The 22,259-nt window shown below is 36.6% G+C and overlaps 1 protein-coding gene across 4 annotated transcripts in view; it reads right to left on the bottom strand.

Moving 5' to 3' along the window:
• Window positions 1-22,259, bottom strand: part of ANKS1B (ankyrin repeat and sterile alpha motif domain containing 1B) — a 1,160,119-nt gene that overhangs the window by 835,834 nt on the left and 302,026 nt on the right. The gene's annotated exons all lie outside the window — the stretch shown is intronic.

A 22,259-nucleotide genomic window follows, 5' to 3' on the forward strand; every position in this document is an offset into this window, starting at 1 on the left:
TATCCCAATTGTAGTAGTATGAGACAAAGAACCAGAAAAATATCCAGTATCCCTAAGCCCTTGAAAGGTAAGTGAAACAGAGCTCAAAATTAAGTCAGTAAACTCAAGTGCTTAAAGTCCCCAAGTTACTACTTTGAGTTAAGATATGTTTGCCTCCAGAGACACTTTTATCCCTCACCTCAAAATCCTACAGAGGCTTCTAAACATCTATTTTAAAATTTTGAAATTCTCTTACCTGGCATTCACCTGTCTCAAGATTCCCAAACCTTTCCCTCTTCACTCCAAGATATATTAATAACACATGCATTTCTTATTGATACAATTAATTGTTGATATGAAGCAGGGCAAAGGCTAACAGAGTTTTGTCAAAACACTGGTCATAGCAAACACCCTCTTCCAAAAACACAAGAGATGACTCTACACATGGACATCACCAGATGGTCAGCACCAAAATCACATTGATTATATTCTTTGCAGCCAAATGGAGAAGCTCTATACAGTTAGAAAAAACAAGACCTGGAGCTAACTGTGGCTCAGATCATGAGCTCCCGATTGCAAAATTCAGGCTTAAATTGAAGAAAGCAGGGAAAACCTCTAGACCATTCAAGTATGACCTAAATTAAATCCCTTATGAATATATAGGAGGTGACAAGTAGATTCAAGGTATTAGATCTGGTAGACAGAATGCCTGAAGAATTATGGACAGAATTTTGTAACACTGTAACACAGGAGGCAGTGACCAAAACCATCCTAAAGAGAAAGAACGCAATAAGGCAAAGTGGTTGTCTGAGGAGGACTTACAAATAGTTGAGAAAAGTCAAGAGAAGCAAAGGGCAAAGGAGAAAGGTAAAGATATACTCAACTGAATGCAGAGTTCCAGAGAATTGTACGAAGAGATAAGAAAGCCTTCTTAACTGAACAATGCAAAGAAATAGAGGAAAATGATAGAATGGGAAAGACTAGGGATGTCTCAAAAAAAATTGGAGATAAAAAGGAAACATTTCATGCAAAGATGGGCACAATAGAGGACAGAAATGGCAAGGACCTAATAGAAGCAGAAGAGATTAAGAAAACGTGGCAAGAATACAATGAAGAAGAACTATACAAAAAAAAAGTCTTAATGACCCAGGATAACCATGATGGTGTGGTCACTCACCTAGAGCCACTTTCATATCCAGGAGAGTGAGGTCAAGTAGGGCTTAGGAAGCATTACCACAAACAAAACTAGTGGAGTAGACAGAATTCCAGCTGAGCTATTTAAAATCATAAAACATGATAACAGTTAAAGTGCTACACTCAGTATGTCAGCAAATTTGGAAAACTTAGTAGTGGTCACAGGACTGGAAAAGGTGAGTTTTCATTTCAATCCCAAAGAAGGGCAATGCCAAAGATTGCTCAAACTACCAGATAATTGCACTCATTTCACATGCTAGCAAAGTAATAGTCAAAATCCTTCAAGCTAGGCTTCAGCAGTATGTGAATCAAGGACTTCCAGATGTACAAGCTGGATTTAGAAAAAGGCAGAGGAACCAGGGATCAATTTGCAGTATCTGTTGGATCACAGAAAAGGCACGAGAATTCCAGAAAAATTTCCACTTCATTGACTAAAGCTTTAGACTGTGTGGATTACAACAAACTGTGGAAAATTCTTAAAGAGATGGGAATACCAGACCACCTTGCCTGTCTCTGAGAAACATGTATGCAGGTCAAGAAACAACCGTTAGAATTGGACACTGAATGAAAGACTGATTCCAAACTGGGAAAGGAGTGTGTCAAAGCTGTATATTGTCACCCTGCTTAAATTTAACTTCTCTGCAGAGTACATCATGAGAAACGCTGGGCTGGAAGAAACACAAGCTGGAATCAAGATTGCTGGGAGAAATATCAATAACCTCAGATACGCAGATGACACCACCCTTATGGCAGAAAGTGAAGAGGAACTAAAGAGCTTCTTGATGAGGATGAAAGAGAAGAATGAAAAAGCTGGCTTGACACTCAACATTCAAAAAACTAAGAACAGAAAACTAAGATTACTCCATGGCAAACAGAAGAGGAAAAAGTTGAAGCAGTGACAGATTTTATTTTCTTGGGTTCCAAAATCACTGAGGACAGTGACTGCAGCCATGAAATTAAACGACACTTGCTCCTTGGAAGAAAAGCTCTGACAACAAACCTAGACAGTGTATTAAAAAGCAGAGACATCATTTTGCTGACAAAAGCCCATATTGTCAAAGCTACAGTTTTTCCAGTAGCCATGTATGAATGTGAGAGTTATACCATAAAGAAGGCTGAGTGCCAAAGAAGTGATGTTTTTGAATTATGGTGCTGGAGAAGACTCTTGAGAATCCCTTGGACTGCAAGGAGATCAAACTAGTCAATCCTAGAGGTCACATCTATTGCTAGTTTCAAAATCTAATGAAAATCCAATAAAAATTAATTTTAAAAAATAAGGAAAAAGCTTAAAATAATATTTTGAATAGTAAAAGATAATTTTAATAAAATGGTTTATCTCAAGAGATAGGAGAAGTTGAAATGCTGCTGGAAAGTATTGTGGAGGAAAGAAGAAAAATAAAACAATCCAAGCCTATATTACATAGTATCTTCATTAAAATGTTATTGAGTTAAAAAAAAAAAACTAATGAAATTATATAAATTTTCCCTTAACAAACTATAACTTATCTTTCTGTAATACAATTTGGCAATATATATAAAAGTCAATATATATATTGACAGAGGTCTGTATAGTTAAAGTATGGTTTTTCCAGTAGTCATGTATGAATGTGAGAGTTGGATCATAAAGAAAGCTGAGAACCGAAGAATTGATGCTTTGAACTGTGGTGCTGGAGAAGACTCTTGAGAGTCCCTTTGGACTGCAAGGAGATCAAACCATTCAATCCTAAAAGAAATCAGTCCTGAATATTCAAGACTGATGCTGAAGCTCCAATACTTTGGCCATCTGATGTGAAGAGCCTATTCATTGGAGAAGGCCCTGATGCTGGGAAAGATTGAAGGTGGGAGGAGAAGGGGATGACAGAGTATGAGATGGTTGGATGGCATCACTGACTCAATAGACATGAGTTTGAGTAAGCTCTGGTAGTTGGTGATGGACAGGTAAGCCTGGCATGCTGCAGTCCATGGGGTCACAAAGAGTTGGACATGACTGAGTGTCTGAACTGAACTATAAAAGTCTTAAAAAGATAGTTACCTCTGTTCAGTGATTCAATTTTTCCAAGGAAATAAAATCAAAGATAGAGAATTTATGCATAAATGTGTTCATCAGAACATAATTTATAACAGTAAACTGTCAACAATCTAAATGACTGTGTAGTTTGAGTCAGGAAAAGAGTGAAAATAATCTCAACAATTTAAAAATCACTCTAGTATATTCTTAAAATTAAATATCATGCAAAGAAAAGGCAGAGGAATCAAATTGCCAATATCTGTTGGATCATAGAGAAAGCAGGAGAATTCCAGAAAAACATCTACTTCTACTTCACTGACTATGCTATAACCATTGACTGTGTGGGTCACAATAAACTGTGGAAAATTCTTAAAGCAATGGGAATACTAGACCACCTTACCTGTCTCCTGAGAAACAGGTCAAGAAGCAACAGCTAGAATCAGACATGGAACAGACTGGTTCAAAATTGGTAAAGGAGTACATCAAGGCTGTATAACTGTCACCCTGCTTTTTAACTTCTATGCAGAATACAGCATGTGAAATGCCAGACTAAAATATTTGATCACATTAAAATGTTTATTCACATAAGAGTATGTTCAAGACATAATATTAAGTGGAAAAAGTATACTATGTATTCATCAAAAGATTTCAATTTTGAGTAAATATGAAAACTGTTATGTTTGTGATTGGGATGAACCAAGCAGGATTAGAAGGCCTATACCTGCCCAGCTTCAAGATGGAAGGAAAGAGCTGAAAGTTAGCAACAGAGACATAATAGTTTAATCGATAGGGGAATCTTGCATGTCTGAAGCAAGGTCCTGGAGAAACACCTCACTGTATATGGCAGAAGGCAGACAGGACAAGGCAGAAGGCAGACAGGACATGGCAGCAGTCTTTGCTCTTAGGGACAGGGGTAGGTTGCTAGCTGTAGAGGAGTTGACTTAAGGTTGGCTCATGGGTTATCAGGGAAACCAGCTGAGCAGCATACCCCTCACCATCCTTTTAAGCACAGTGGAGAGTTCTTATCTAAAGCTATATCATTCCTTTGGGCCTGGGGCAAGTATGTAGGAGGGTCAGTCATGTGAGTAGGGTATACTTGAGGCAGGGACTGGCTGAGCAGGGGATGTACAGAAAACAAGAGAACAGTCATCTTGCGTAGCCTGATCATATCTTAATATTTATGTACATGAAATATCTTGAGAAAGCACACAAAAAGATTAGCTTATTTGTTCATTCCTTCAGTGTCCATTCATTTAAAACACATGTACATTTATTTACTAAGTTCTCTAAACCAAACAGTCATTGTTCTCACCCCTTGGGGTTGGTAGTCTGGTGAGAAAAATACATTTACATGTAACTACAACAAAATTATATGTGTACATTCATTTTTGTTTGTTTCTTAGCTGTCTCCATTAAAACTGCCAACTCCATTATCATAGAGATCCTGTTCATCATGTTTGTCACTGTACTGCCAGCATACACCAGAGTCCAGGATCATAAATATTTCAAGAATGCAGAGGAAACCCAGAGACTAAACAGGAGCATATTAGCAGAGGACCTCAGGTAGGAGGTTTGAAAACTTTTTTGAGGACAAGTGCCATTGAAAATAAGGTTCTGAAGGATGAGCAAGAAACAGGCAGATGAAGAGGGTTGGGAAGAATGTTCGAAGAAGAAAATAGCTACAGGGAAAAGAAAAAGTGTTAGCCAAATTCACTGAAGCAATGTTTATTTCAGGATGTTTATATAGAAAAAAAGACAATTTTCTTTTTCAAATTGTCTTCAATGAACATGTATTTTTGTGGTAATCAGAGAAACAATATTCTGAACAAAATAGACTTAAAATCTCTGACTTTTTGGAGATTACCCTGACTCTAAATAAATGTTTATTTTCTTACTTTGACTTGTCTTTGTATTTAACATACAAACTGAAAAAATTATTATAAATTCAATGTTCTACTCTAGAAATATATTTCCTCTTAGAGTTCAAGACCTTTCAGGTCACTTGATTTTTTTCTTTCTTTTATTTTGTATCTTTCATAACACTAATACTGTGCTGTATACCCAATATATATGTAAAAGCTGGTTAAATAATTTACATTGGATATAAACAGTAATTGAATCCATAAAACCTATAATTCTGATCTTACTGTATGATGGCTAGTTATTGTTCCAATGACTTTGCAGAACTAGTCCCAAAGAAATCAAAGAGAATTATTAAAATTCCTTTTAGAAACATTTTGCTGAAGAAATTATCTCATTTGATATAAATACTTATGCTAGAATTGGAATCAAAATTAATGCTATTTATTGTTCTAAAATCTCAGAAACAGATGTTTTCATTTCTTTCCAGGATAAAGAGGAGAGAAAATATATTCTTATGGTCAAAGTAACCATGACTACAGTTTTCAGACACATAACAAATGTTATTTTCATATATTTTGTGTTGGTTAAAATAATAATCTATTCTTATATATGAAATCTGTTCTTGGTGAACCTTCCTTTCACACTGCAGCACAATGCTTAATCAATCCAACAACGAGTAGTTTCAGGAGTAACTATTTTTTCCTCAGTGTGGAACATTCTTAAGGGTGTAGATGTGCCATATCCCAAAACGTTTAGAATTGCTACTTTGGTCCCTTTTGGTATTGTTCTCTCCATTCTCAAGGGGGAAGAATAATTTTCAGCTTCACTATTCAATAAGGCCCACATTTGAAGGGTGGCACAGACATGATGGTGGTTGTTGGAGAGAGAGAAGCATGATACAGTCCTAATCAAAGCCAGTGAGTCTTGCTTCCCCCACACAACTGGAATGTAGACCCTCATATACATGATGACACTCCATAAATAGAGCAAATAAGTGTGTACAATTATTTAAACTAACATCAAATGGACTGAAAAATGGGTTCACATTTCCAAAGGACCTCTCTGAATAAGAAGGGCATGATATTATGTCTTAAGACTCTCCTTCTGTTCTTAGTAATACATGGTGACTTTATGATTATGAGCAAGCTTTCCCCATCTGAGAGGTCTCAGCTCTGTTTATTTTAACAAAACTCTATGATTAGAACCATCTGGGTGAGTGATGTAAATCAAGGAAATGCTTTATATTGTGACAACTAGAAGCATGTGAACATGATTTCTAAAGTATTATAGTCGAAGGAAATGGTCCTGTCATGACAAATTCCAAATGGAAGAAGACTGATCATTAATGCACTACTGAGTGGTGAGGGAATTTCATTTTGCTATTTATCCTACAACTCAAAGAAGGTATGTGACCTAATGTCTGAAGAGAAATTGAAAATGGGGTAAAAAGTGAAAAGGATTATTTTTTGTTTTATTCTTGGCAAGAAATTAGAGATGAGATTTTGCAATATCAAATTATTTTGATATTACAAAAGGCTGAACCACAGAACAAGAGGTGGAGGAGGATGGTCACAAGAGAAGAAAAAAAGAAGATGACAAGGAAGAAAAGGAGGTAGGCTAAGAAAGTCCTCATCAAGTGAAGTGGTATGACAGTTATCAAAGAATACATTAACTTTGGTTCTCAGAGACCAAATATAGATAACAGCAGCCAGAACTGTGCAATTCAGAATTTTGTGTCTTACTGAGAAATGTTTGATATTCAGAAGTCCAACAAGATAATTTATGAAGAATACCTAAAATCATCTCATTAATGACTGGTTAGGCATCAAAAAGGAACAGATGTTCTCTGCAATAAATACCATACTATAGCAAATAATTTAAAATATTTAAGAATTCTTCTCATGCAAATACTAGCATATTAATAAAAGAAAACACTAATTGACTTCAACAAATGATCCTCAGAGCAATTCAAATGATCAAGAAGTAATTAAAAAACACAAATTGCTAAACTAGTAGGAGACAACGCTTACAGTTACTTTCATTTGTTAAATGAGGCAAAATCCACATCTTGCTCCAAAGAATATTTCAAGAAATTTACCAGTGGAATTAGGATGTGACAATAGCATTTAAATTCCACAGAAATTAGTATAAGGAAACCGCCTACCCTGACATTTCCCCACAGTTAAAGTAAAGCATTCTTATTCCTAATGACTAATCTTTCTTTAGTCCTTTCTGGTTTACAAAGTGCCTATATCTACATCATCGTTTATGTAAACAGGCAGGCTGCATGAGTGTTATTCATCTCTGTTTCATAGAGAGGCAGCATGGAACACAGGCTTTGATGCTGAAGTCCATGCTCCGTCACTGAGTAGTTTGTGACTCTGGACAATTTATTTAAACTCACTGAATCTCATTTTCCTCATGTGTAAATAGAGACATTTATCTGCCTCATAGGGTTATAAAGATTAAATGAATCAGTAGCTGTAAAGTGCTTATTATGAGTGGCAAACAACAAACTATAAAGTTACATAATTATTACAGGTAAAGTTGAGGTTAAGAGTACTGGATTAACTTTATACAGTTAATGAATAGAAGAGTCAATATTATATTCTATATTTTACATAAAGTCTAGCAACTTTAAAACCAAGCTTTATCACTCAATCCAAATAAAGTAAAGCAATATGTTATTCCTGAAAGAGCATACTGATTTTGGTGCAGACTTGGGCTCAAATAATAGCTCCACCACTTGGGCAAGTCACACAACACAATTAGCCTCAAATTTACTCAACTGTGAAATAGAGACATTAACATATAACTCATATGACAATAAAATGAGATAATGACTTCATGAAATTCAAATGGAAGGTCTTTATAAACTGAACTTGGTTCTTCGCAATATTTGGCTTTGTTGGAAATATTTTAAGAGTTCCCAAACTGTTGTGATAGGGCTGCCAGTATAAGACAGGAAACATAGTTAGAAAGACTTTAACAAGTTTGTTTCCTAATGCAATAGGTATGACTACCTTGACAAACTCTGATGAACATCTGGTCTGGGGTCATTAGTAAATGATGTGGTAAGGATTATGTGCTGGTGTATTTTGTATTCTTTTCCTAGCAAAAAGTAAAAATTAATGAGATGAATACCTCATTTCAAATACTGCAATATGCAAAATGTATTTTTCAGAAAATGAGAAATTCTATCAATAGTATCATGTATCAAGTGATTTTAGAAAACAAAAACTATAGTTGTTCAATTTAACAAATTAGCACTGCCACAGCCTAGCTAAGCATTCCAAGACCATTCCTTTAATTTTATGATCCCACACATTAACTCCTATTAAAAGAAGATTTCAAGTAAATCTACTTGGATTAAAAATGTTCCTAACACTATATGACCATCCATGACTTATTTTACTTAACATAATGTTTTGGGGACTCATCCATATTACAGCATAGTATTACAGCATAGAATATATGGACTTCATTATCTTTCATTGCTGAATAATAAACCATTGTATGTATTAATATAAATAAAAAATGTCCTTATATGACACCTTTAACACCTTAAAATGGTTTAAGACAAAACACATATGCTTTGCACATAACACATGGCATACATCTTTTTTTGTGTGGTGAAAATCATAGACTCTTTCAATCCTACCACTCAATTATACAGAACTTTCTCACCAACCTTCTAAATTACTTAACTTTTGTAACTGTCTATAGAACTCCAGTTGAGCTATTCCAAATGCTGAATGATGCTGTGAAAGTGCTGCACTCAATATGCCAACAAATTTGGAAAACTCAGCAGTGGCCACAGGACTGGAAAAGGTCAGTTTTCATTCCAATCCCAAGAAAGGCAATGCTAAAGAATGCTCAAACTACCGCACTCATCTCACACGCTAGTAAAGTAATGCTCAAAATTCTCCAAGCCAGGCTTCAGCAATATGTGAACCGTGAACTTCCTGATGTTCAAGCTGGTTTTAGAAAAGGCGGAGGAACCAGAGATCAAATTGCCAACATCCGCTGGATCATCAAAAAAGCAAGAGAGTTCCAGAAAAACATCTATTTCTGCTTTATTGACTATGCCAAAGCCTTTGACTATGTGGATCACAATAAACTGTGGACAATTCTGAAAGAGATGGGAATACCAGACCACCTGATCTGCCTCTTGAGAAATCTGTATGCAGGTCAGGAAGCAACAGTTAGAACTGGACATGGAACAACAGACTGGTTCCAAATCGGAAAAGGAGTACATCAAGGCTGTATATTGTCACCCTGTTTATTTAACTTATATGCAGAGTACATCATGAGAAACGCTGGACTGGAAGAAACACAAGCTGGAATCAAGATTGCCGGGAGAAATATCAATCACCTCAGATATGCAGATGACACCACCCTTATGGCAGAAAGTAAAGAGGAACTCAAAAGCCTCTTGATGAAAGTGAAAGTGGAGAGTGAAAAAGTTGGCTTAAAGCTCAACATTCAGAAAACGAAGATCATGGCATCCGGTCCCATCACTTCATGGGAAATAGATGGGAAACAGCGGAAACAGTGTCAGACTTTATTTTTTGGGGCTCCAAAATCACCGCAGATGGTGACTGCAGCCATGAAATTAAAAGACGCTTACTCTTTGGAAGGAAAGTTATGACCAACCTAGATAGCATATTCAAAAGCAGAGACATTACCTTGCCAACAAAGGTTCGTCTAGTCAAGGCTATGTTTTTTCCAGTGGTCATGTATGGATGTGAGAGTTGGACTGTGAAGAAGGCTGAGCGCCGAAGAATTGATGCTTTTGAACTGTGGTGTTGGAGAAGACTCTTGAGAGTCCCTTGGACTGCAAGAAGATCCAACCAGTCCATTCTGAAGGAGATCAGCCCTGGGTGTTCTTTGGAAGGAATGATGCTAAAGGTGAAACTCCAGTACTTTGGCCACCTCATGTGAAGAGTTGACTCATTGGAAAAGACTCTGATGCTGGGAGGGATTGGGGGCAAGAGGAGAAGGGGACGACAGAGGATGAGATGGCTGGATGGCATCACTGACTCGATGGATGTGAGTCTCAGTGAACTCCGGGAGTTGGTGATGGACAGGGAGGCCTGGCATGCTGCGATTCATGGGGTCGCAAAGAGTCGGACAGGACCGAGCGACTGATCTTGTCTTATCTGATCTGATAATCAACACAATTTGACTCTTTGGGAAATTTTGACATCAGTTTAAATAGATGCAAGACATCTCTGAAATATGAGTTGCTGGGCTCCAACTTTAGCTATGAAATAAATTTTAAGCCAGAAACGTCCTTGCCAAACAAATCATTTAATAAACTCCTGGATATGAATAAACATGTATGTTGGTATTTTCAATACATGTAGGTGTATTGGCTGCCTAGCACTACCATAACAAAGTACCACAATTTAGTAGAAACAACAGAAAATTGAAAGAGGGCTAAAATGAGCAAAGAATAGAATCATTCCTCTTGGATAGATCCCTGGGAGCCGAATGGCTGTGTCATATGATAAAGTCATGTTTAACTGTTTAAGAAACCACCAAACAATTTCACCAAAGTAAGTGTGCAGTTTTAAATTCCTGCCAGCAGTGCATGCAGGTTTGTTTCTTCACATCCTTGCAACAGTTATTATTATCTGCCTTTTTTTAATTGCATTTTCCTAATGACTAACAATGTGCCAGGCAGTCTGTTAGGTAGTAGGTATAGGTCAGATGGCAACTAGGTAGTAGATTATGTGAACAACACATAATCACTCCAAAGCATTTGTTGTTAGGGAAAAAGAGAAAGAGAGGGAGATAAAAGGATAATTCCTCCAACAGTAAATTACATGAACTCCCACCATGACATCATATCTTTTACTAAACAGTTTTAGGAAGTTTGAACACACTCTCTCATGAACAGAGTTTTCTGGAGATTCAACTAAACGAAGCTAAAGATTATATTCAAGTCATCATCCTGTCAAGTATTTCTTCTATATACCTTTGATCTTTAAAGCAATCATGTAAGACATCCTCTCAACTACTTCATTCTCTTTGAAAGGCATTTGCAATAGTATGGAGCACAAAGTAACTCTGCATTTAAGCTTCTTCAGGGAAAAATGGCCATTATTATTTTAAGAGAATTTCCACAAAGATGATTTTGACAATAATAGATTTTTCTGATGAGTGAAACCAATCATTTTTGATAGACTTTTAAAAATGTCAAATTTGTCCTATAAAATGGAGACCGAGGCAGATGATAGAATCTCTAGCAATCAGCAATCCTGAATGCTTCTGTTAAATAAAACTGAACAATTCTATACTTCTTGTCTTCTATGACTGCAAAGCCATACAAATGAGCTGCACACATGAATAAGTTTTCTTTAACTAAACATTAAATTACTTTTTCTTTTAAGTTTCTCAGATGACCTACCTCTGAACTCAGTATAAAGTGAAATAGAGGCAAGGAAATGTGAATTTCTGAAATTATGTACAAAGTTGGAAAATATTCTTAAAGGCCCTGCCAAGAGGTAGGGAATTACCATCTGAGTCTTGAATCCATAAGAACTCCATTATAGAGATGAGAGTGAATAGGCTGTGAAATTCTATATATAAAATTATAATGGCACATTTTTGGAGAATTAAGGAAAACCAGATTAGGCATTTTGAGAGTTCCAGGTAGGAGAATAATGATTTAATAGCAAGACCTTTGGTAAAAGACACATTTTATTTATTTACCCATTAAGTATTAATTAAACTTTTAGCCAGGCACTTGGAATAAAAATAACTTTCCCTCCCTTCAAAGGGTTTATACTCCATTAAGAGACAGTTATGAAAACAAAATACAGTTCTCTAGTTGGAGCTAACATTTTTGGGCCATAACATTTAACAGATACCATATTTACATAGGATTATCTCATTCAATCCTCATAATAAACCTACAAGGTTAGTACCATTATTATTCCCACTAGTGGGGCAGTGGTAAAATATCCACCTGCCAATGCAGAAGATGCAAGAAACGTGAATTCAATCCCTGTGTCAGGAAGATTCCCTGGAGTATGAAATGGAAACCCAGTGCAGAATTCTTGCCTGAAAAATTCCAAGGACAGAGAAGCCTGGAGGGCTACAGTCCATGGGGTCTCAGAGTCAGACACAACTGAGCAATTGAGCACACACACACACACACACAGATATGGAAACAAGCTTAGAGTTGTAACTTGCACAAAGTTATTCAAACCATCTCTAACTGAATCAAGTGGCCTGTATCCCTAACCACTGAGGTAGCTATACTAGGTCTTATATTGCCATAATAAATGTAGGAATATTAAAAAGCAAGAACAAAACAGTAGGCACAGTGGGAAAGAGTACTGACTTTCCAGAGAGAGTTGAAAAAGCCTTCACAGACTAAGCTCTAAAAATAAATAGGAAATTTTCAGACAAAGAGACAGAGAAGAGGCATCCCAGGTTGACAGTAAATAACATATTGGAGCAGTAAACATTCATGAAATAACAGGAATAGAAGCTGTATAACAGGGAAGAACAAACCTGAACCCACATTAGATCTGCTCCTTTAGCCCTAACCCTTGTGTTCTGTTGCTGTGCTTAGTCATGCTGGTTTTGTAAAAGAATGCTGTCTAGAGCCTGAAATATATAGAACCCATTCTCAAGGCTCTGACCTTTAAAGGTATAACACTTTTTCATTCATTTAGAGAGAAAATGTTGCAAAGCAGAGAATCACATTTGTCTTGTTGGAGTTTTATAGGAACATTGTGACCAGACCTAGACAGACAGCTGCAGAGAATCCTAGCACCAAAAAGTCTGCAACAACTAGCCATACCTTCTCCCCTTTTAGCATAAAGGAAGCCTGAACTCTACTCAGGTATAATGATTGTTTGGGACATTGGTCCACCATCTTCTCGGTCTACAGGCTTTCCAAATAAAGTTGCTATTCCTTGCCCCAACAACTCATCTCTGGATTGACTGGCCAGTCCGGCCTCAAGCAGTAGAAGGCTGGACTCAGTAACAGTTGTATTGTTTCCTATGGCTATTGTAACAAGCTACCACACACTTTATGGCTTCAGGAATAGAAATATATTCTCTTAAAGTTTTGGACGCCCAGAAATCTGAAATTCCTATCAATGGGCAAAAATTAACGTGTGCACAGGGCCATGCTCTGGAGTAAATGTGTCCCTTTCCTCTTCCAGCTTCTGATCATTGCCAACATTCCTTGGCTTATGGTCATATCACTATGTTTTTCAAGATCAGTATCTTGCAATTTCCCTGTGTCTATAAAATCTCTCTCTGTCTCTCTCTTACAGAGTATACTGCCCTTAAAGTCCATTCCGTTAATTCAGGATAACCTTCCTATCTTAAGATTCTTAATTTAAATATATCTCCAAAGACCCCTTTTTCCAAATAAGGTAACATTTACAAGTTTGAAGAATTGGACCTGATGTTTTTGGGGGTCATTTTTCAGCCTACCAAAACTTAGAATCACCCGGCTGGTGGAGGTGGAGGAGGTATGGGAGGCTAGCAGGGTGTGTGGGGAGAGGTAACACTGCAGAAAATAGAAAAGCCTAGGCAGGTGAGCAGGTACTAGAAGATAATGATTGAATTGGCTACAGGGAAGTTTATCTTATAAGTGACGGATACATTTGAAGTGCTCTGATTTGCAGCATGACACTGTGATATTTGCATGTTACAGAAAGATCTTTTCACGGTTAATATTTTGAAAAGAAGTTAGTAGAAGGCAGGAGATTTTAAGACTCTTAATTATTTGGGGAGAAAAGGAAGGGATAGATAAAATATGAATACGGTTATTGTTGACTGGATGTAGAGAAAGAGATAGGAGGGAATTTAGGATAAATCATAAATTTCCAGTTTGAGCAAGTGGGTAGATAGTGGAGGCAAGTGAGGATATGGAACACTCAGAGTGATACAGATGGGCAGGATGAGCTTGACTTTAGACCTGATGATTTAGAAGTGCATGTGTGACATCCAAAGTAAGATGCTGGTAGATAACTGGATATGTAAGTCTGGAGAAAGAGAACAAGGGAAAGATTTAGACATTTAGATGTGCACATCTAAATTTGGAAATTTAGATTTAGGAACCATTGGCCATTATTATGGTTGAAACTACCAAATGGTCAACAAATTGATGTTAGTAGAAACTACTTTTTTGCTGGTACCAATGTGTTTCAAGGCAATTTCTCCATAATTTTTATGCTATTATGAATGCTTCAACTTGGTCAATGTTGAGTTTTAGCCATCTAGATTGTATCTAATTAGCTAGCTTTGTTGAGACACTGCCTGCATCATTTTGGAAAATTGTCTTATTAAACTCTACTTCAGAGAAAACAGACCGTTTACTTTTCTATTTACATCTGGTCATAAGTAATCAGGGTCTCAATGCTAAGAAACTCTGTGCTGAATAAACCAGCCAAATCTTAAAAGGCTTTGGAAAGAAAAAACTATTACTTGTATGAATCCTCTAGAGAACTGATGATGAAAACTTACCCTAGCCCAGTGGTCCTTAAAACTTTTCCATTCCATGACTGCCCAGGCCCTACATCATTTCTCCTACAAAACCAAATCATATAACTTTAGTGTTTCATGCAGCTGGGAAAGGAAGAAAGACATTATCATCTTTATGAGAGCACAGGGTGCACTCAATAAATGTTGTTGAAAAGGGAACATTAGGCAGAGATTGAAAACAAAAAAGCCACAGGAAGACTGTGGATCCTGAGGATTTAACAAACAGGGTCTTCTGTGGTGGTCAAATCACTATTCACAGATGTGTTGTTCTGGGTCAGAGATTCCTGCTCTGAGAAACAATGTCTCAGCCATTAGCCTCAGGAGACATCAATCACTCATGGTACAATACACAATTAGCTCAGGAGGGATTTCAAAACTTAACTGGGTCAAAAATTGCTTCTAAGCAGGTTTCTTTAATTTAATCTAAACTAAAGCTTGAGAAAGTAGAAGGAATTCTAAGGCCCACCAAATTCCCTACCTACATTTCCAACCCTTTATATCACTTCTATTTTTCAAGTACAAAGTCTTTTGTCTCAACATAAATGATTTGTGAATTGCTTCCTATAAGACACAAGAATTCCCGTCTACTTCCTCACATCACTCCTTTTACCCTGCAATGCCTTCCCTTCTCTCTGCTTTTGATAGGGATAAAGTGAGATAGTCAAATAATTAGCTTAGAAACCCGATTAAGGAATTGTAGATAGAGAGGGAACTTTAGGGGGCTTTGGGAGACCACAAAAAGACTAATAATCACTCAAGAAAGTAATGGGAAAATTCTAAAACAATGTTGGCTTGCTTGACTCATTAAGCAAAACGAGACACTTAGCATCAAAGGAAAATTAGCTTGCTTAACAATAAAATCTAGCTAACTTGCTTAGCAACAAAACCATGCAACAGAAGCATGAGACATGACCCAAAACAATAAAACAATGGTGGCATGAGACCTAATCCTGCCCAGTAAGCTCAGTGAATTAATGACCCCCAAAATTCGGCTCCAAAGATATATTCTTTGCACAAGGCTGCCAGAAAATAAAACAACCGTAGAGAATAAGGCCTACAATCTGCCCAGTGATGTCATCAAGTTAATGGCATCCAAGACATGCTCTGTACATACAAAAAAACAGTCATTTATGGAAAGGTGACTTTTCAAAATGAAAGACCCTGATTGTATTGGACCTGAAAATATTTTTCCAAAGTGCTATGACAGTACTTGCCTGATCTTATAGGGACAAGAAAACTTCCCTGCCCTACCTGGGGAGGAACTGATGGTGTTTCGAAAGGTGACATCTACTCAAGGAAGAGATCTTCACCCCCTCCTCTGTCTTCTTTTGATTATAATAAAAATGTAACTCACTGAGTACTCGGGGCAGGGCAACCCTAGCCAGCCTGTTTATGAACCTTGCTTCTGCTGCTAAGTCGCTTCAGTTGTGCCTGACTCTGTGCGACCCCATAGACGGCAGCCCACCAGGCTCCCCCATCCCTGGGATTCTCTAGGCAAGAACACTGGAGCGGGTTGCCATTTCTTTCTCCAATGCATGAAAGTGAAAGTGAAGTCACTTAGTCATGTCCGACTCTTAGCGACCCCATAGACTGCAGCCTACCAGGCTCCTCCGTCCATGGGATTTTCCAGACAAGAGTACTGGAGTGGGGTGCCATTGCCTTCTCCAGTTTATGAACCTTACGAGCATGCTATTCTAATAAATCACTTCTTTATCTATCACTTTGCCTCTCACTGAATTCCTTTCTGCATTGAGACATAAAGGACTGTGGTGCTGGAGCTCTTTGGAGCTGCCCCGGAACCACACCTAATGATTTCACTTTCAAATGTCAGTCTTCAACTTGAATTCTCCTTAATTTATATGGGCTTCCCTGTGGCTCAGATGGTAAAGAATCTGCCTGCAGTGCGGGAGACCTGGGTTCGATCCCTGGGTTGGGAAGATCCCTGGATTGGGAAGATCCCCTGGAGAAGGGAACAGCTGCCCACTCTGGTATTCTGGCCTGGAGAATTCCACGGACTATACAGTCCATGGTGTCACAAAGAGTCGGACAGGACTGAGGAACTTTCACATACCAACTATCAGTCATAATGCCTTTTCAGTATTACTGTCATAATTGTAAATTTTGGAACTCAACAAATGCTGTCCTGCATTTCTTTTATGTATCTGTTCAATGCCCGTAACCAGTTTAAAAGCCCCTTTGGATGGAGTCAGCAAAAATATCTTATTGTGATACCAGTGACCAGTAGGACTCAATAGATGAGGATGATAAAGAATCATCTAAAAGCAGATTCTAGAATGTATTTCAGTCTTTTATTTTAGCCTGTGAAGATGATTTTTAATTTTTTACCAAATTTTTAATTCTGTGTAAATTTTTCCAATTCAAATTTCTACCTCTTTCTTATCAATAGTTTTATTTTCCCAAATGAGATTCCCTTACTATATTTCCTTTAATAACTGTACCCCATCTCTCAGATTTTAACACTGCCTGAGAAAAAATTTATTTTCCACAGTAACACTATATCTTTAGCTTAATTTTTACAGTATCTCATTATATTACTGCATTTAGTAAAAGCATGAAAAGTTAAGAAATTGCCTTTTGTGGTATTTTATAAATATAATTTACCTTACACCAAAAATAATACAATCCTAATTTGAAAAGTTAATTAGTAATATCCAACTTTTTATATTAGAGATGCCAGCTGGCTGGAGACTGGTGACAATGAATGAAAACAGAAAACAGAAATTTTGATTATAGAATTTTTTTCAAGGAATTCAAGAATATTAATAATTATGCCTTATATTCCACACTTAACTAAAAGCATATTAGCAAATGAAACAGAAACAAAATTAGAAGATATCTATAAGATAATCTAACTCAGGAGTTCCCAAAGTGAAAGTGAAAGTGTTAGTTGCTCAGTCATGTCTGACTCTTTGGACCCCATGGACTGTAGCCAGCCAGGCTCCTCTGTCCCTGGGATTCTTAAGGGTATTCCAAAAAGAATATCACTACCAAAAAGTGTTCTGTAGTCACATAAGTTAAGAAAGTCTGCTTGCTGTCTTCTCCCTTTGGGAAAAGCTTATCATATACGTCAACTCAAAGAAACCTCTTCAATTTCATAAATATATTTGACCACGGAATCTTTATGTCAGTAATGTCTGATAACAGACTAGAAATCAGAGCTAGTAATCACAACACCATTTAGGAAATGCTGATCTAGTATAATACCTTTATTTTATAGACTTTTTTTTTTTTTTTAAGTCATAGCAGTTAAACAGCTATCCAGGTGAGACACTCTAGACAGCTATAGAGCTGACCCAAACACAAGTCTCCAAATTATACATTTTCTCTGTGCATTATACATAACATATTTAACATAACTGTCACTTTACAATTCACAGTTGCCCCATCAAAGCTAAAATATTTAAAAGTGCACACTAACACATTCTTTGAGCATACCCAGAGCTTATCTATCACCCCACATAAATTTCTATGTCTTCTTGTATATAAAATTTTAAATGCTGTATATTCATAGACACAGAGAAGAAAACAGGTGACTTCCAAAGAGGTGGGGTAGGGGTGGAAGGATGAGTGAGATAGGTGAAGGAAATTAAACTTTTGGTCACAAAAGTTTTGGTAAAACTTTTGGTAAAACTTTTGGTCACAAAATAAATGAGTCATGAGGTTCAAGAGGGAGGGGGCACATATACCTATGGCTGACTCATGTTGATGTTTGGCAGAAACCAACACAATTCTGCAAAGCAATTATCCTTCAATTAAAAAAATGAATTAATTAAAAAAATTTTAAATGTGCAGCATGGGGAATTAATCAATAATACTTTGATAACTTTATATGGTGACAGATGGTAACTAGACTAACCGTGATGACCATTTTGTAATATATAGAAATATCAAATCATTATATTGTACAGTTGGAACAAACATAGTGTTGTAAAGTCAATTATATTTCAATTAAAAATTTTAATCAGAAAAGAATCCAAAAAGAATAGGTATGTGTACTTGTATAACTGAATCACTTTGCTGTACACCTAAAATTAACATGGTATTGTAAATCAACTATACTTCAATACAAAATAAAATTTAGACTTAAAGAAATGGTTGAAACTGACAGCAAATAACCTCAGACCTCTGGGATAGGTGAGATAGGGCCAGCAGTCCTTGAGGCTAGTTTGACACATATCCAGCTCAGATAAAATCTTAGATAGATTATGTTACTAAAAATCTCCTATAAAATTGTTTTTAATTTCCAGTTTGAGATTTTAAAAAATAATGATGGAGTTATAATGGAGGCATTAGAGGCAGAATCCTTAATGAGGTAATACATGAGAAAATGAATTCAGAAGCAAGGTTTCTATGATTTGAGAAATCACTCATCACACTTAATATATGTCCCTGGTATTAAAGTTTCAATCTGTGAAATTCTACAAGAAATTCATTTGTATAAGAAATTCATAGCTTAACTGTTATCCCTATCATAATTTAATTTTTCACACATGCATTCTCATTTAAAGGTTCTAAATATCTAAACCAATTGTATTTCAGTAGCATGAAGAATATACTATTTATTTAGTTTCATATATTCATTTAAACAAGATGATAATAACAAATTTGTCAGTTTGAAAAAAATGTCAGTGGAATTTAGCTGGATTTGAGGGGATATGATCTGAAATCCAACAATTTCTTTTCTTAAACATAAAATAATATAAAGTCATAAAATGTATGGGTTCAAAAAATCAGAAGTTACAGAACTGATAGAAAAAATTTTTATTCCATATAAGAATAACCACTATCTTACCGAAGGTAAAAGATTTCTGATATATTTTTTCATTTAACATTATTTTCATTTTATTTTGCTTTGTGACACAAAAAGTGATATATGATTTCTTAAACCACCACCACCACAAAATAAGAGCACACATCTAAAACTCATGTGTGCCACATACAGTTACGTATACTTTCTACATAGTCATTCATTTAATTGTCAGAACAACCCGGTGAGTAGTACTATTATCATTTTTTAATTATTGAAACTGAGGCACAGAGAGTTTCAATAACTTCCCCAAGGTCACACAGCCAGTAAGAAGTGAACATAGATGGGATCTGAATCCTGTAAGTCCAGCTTCAGCATCTATATTGTTTGAGCACTTACTCTATGTCAAGCACTATATTAAGTTTTTTGCTTAGTGAAAGTGAAAGTGTGTTAATCTCCCAGCTGTGGCCTACTCTTTGTGAGCCCATGAACTGTAGGCCACCAGGCTCCTCGGTCCATGAGATTTCCAGGCAAAATACTGGAGTGGGTAACCATTCCCTTCTCCAGGGGATCTTCCCAACCCAGGATTCAAACCCAGGTTTCCTGCTCAGATTCTTAACCATCTGAGCCACCATTCTTTGCTTACATTACTTCATTTCATTGTGCTGATAAAACTTTACTTTTAGGATAAAATCAACAGTAAATTTCTTTTTCTTTCATTTGTTTCAAACCATTATAGAATGTGGATACACCCCATGAATTTAATTTCCAAATAAATTTAAAATATACTCTGTCCCATCTGAAAAGTCAAGGTATTATTCCTTGTATTGCATAAGTATTTAAGCATGAAAAAGCTGTCTACTTTCTACTTCTCTGGTCTGTCTTGATTAGAGAGCTGTGGGAAGTGGAGCATAAAAGAAAAAGAGATACCTTAGGATCAGCTCACCCAATGAGGGAGGCTTTAAAGGAAGGGAACACAGAGAGGCCTTTCGAGGAATGGGTTAACACTCTCTATCTGGTGATAACCTGGAGCCCTATGGCAATGCACTAAGGATATGTCCTCTGCTTAACTCAGTGTCTGTGACAGAGTATGGCATCCTTAAACTGAGAGACCTCTATGTAACATTATCAATATCACTTGCCTTTCCTAAGTAGAGTTGTTTAGTCACTAAGTTGTGTCCAGATCTTTGTAACCCATGGAATGCAGCATGCCAGGCTTGCCTTTCCTTCACAAGCTCCTGGAGTGTGCTCAAACTTATGTCCATTGTATCAGTGATGCCAGTCAACAATCTCATCCTCTGTAGAATTAGTCACTTCCTAATCAGTGAGGCTAATCTAAAATTAATTTTCTATTTCTGAGTAAGGAAGACATTCTCAGTAGAGGATTTCCATATTCTTTATATTCACAAGAAACACAGGTGCCCCAACAATTTTTTTGAAAACTGAATTTTCTTATACATGTATCATATTTGTGGGATTTCTCATATTGTATTCCTCTATTGAATATGTTCACACAGAAACATAACATGTACCTACAATAATTGTGTTTATGACTTTCAATCACATTTTGCATGTCTATTTATCTTCTCATCTCAAATCAATAGTGATATCTTTCATTAATTCAGAAAACAAAAACACTCTTTTGATTCTCTAGATTAACTGTTCCTTAGGAAACAATGTTGCTTTAGTTTAAAGCTTCTTTCCCAGTCTACTATGAAATAAATCTCAAAGAATCTATCTAAAGGATCTTCAGGGAATGGGGAAAATTCTTATCTATGCTTGTGCTCCATCCTGAAAATTACTTAGTAATGTTTCCATGTCTTAGTGATACACCATCTTATTAAAAATGTTTCTAAAAACTATAGAATATCTTTAATAAGAAAACAGAACCCCAAAGTATATATGAAACATGACAACCATATATATGTAGAAAAGGAAAGATATTCCCATTCAAATGCATAGGAAAACAATAGAATGGGAAAGACTAGAGATCTCTAGAGACAAGGGAACATTTCATGCAAAGATGGGCACAGTGAAGAACAGAAATGGAATGGACCTAACAGAAGCAGAAAATATAAAGAGGTGGCAAGAATACACAGAACTATACAAAAAAGATCTTCATGACCCAGATAATCATGATAGTGTGATCACTCACCTAGAGCCAGACATCCTGGAATGTGAAGTCAAGTGGGCCTTAGAAAGCATCACGACGAACAAAGCTAGTGGAGGTGATGGAATTCCAGTTGAGCTATTTCAAATCCTAAAAGATGATGCTGTAAAAGTGCTACACTCAATATGCCAGCAAATCTGGAAAACTCAGCAGCAGCCACAGGACTGGAAAAGGTCACTTTTCATTCCAATCCCAAAGAAAGGCAGTACCAAAGAATGCTCAAACTACCACACAATTGCACTCATCTCACACGCTAGTAAAGTAATGCTCAAAATTCTTCAAGCCAGGTTTCAACAGTACATGAACCGTGAACTTCCAGAAGTTCAAACCGTATTTAGAAAAGGCAGAGGAACCAGAGATCAAATTGCCAACATCCTTTGGATCATTGAAAAGGCAAGAGAGTTCCAGGAAAGCATCTACTTCTGCTTTATTGACTACACTAGAGCCTTTGACTGTGTGGATAACAATAAACTGTGGAAAATTCTTACAGAGATGGGAATACCAGACTACCTTACCTGCCTCCTAAAAAATCTGTATTCAGGTCAAGGTCAAGAAGCAACAGTTAGAACTGGACATGGCACAACAGACTGGTTCCAAATCAAGAAAGGAGTACATCAAGGCTGTATATTGTCACCCTGCTTATTTAGCTTATATGCAGAGTACATCACATGAAATTCCAGGCTGGATGAAGCACAAGCTAGAATCAAGATTGCTGGGAGAAATATCAATAATCTCAGATATGCAGATGACACCACACTTAC

The sequence above is a fragment of the Bos javanicus genome, chromosome 5 (genome assembly GCF_032452875.1).
Source record: "Bos javanicus breed banteng chromosome 5, ARS-OSU_banteng_1.0, whole genome shotgun sequence".
Taxonomy (NCBI): domain Eukaryota; kingdom Metazoa; phylum Chordata; class Mammalia; order Artiodactyla; family Bovidae; genus Bos; species Bos javanicus.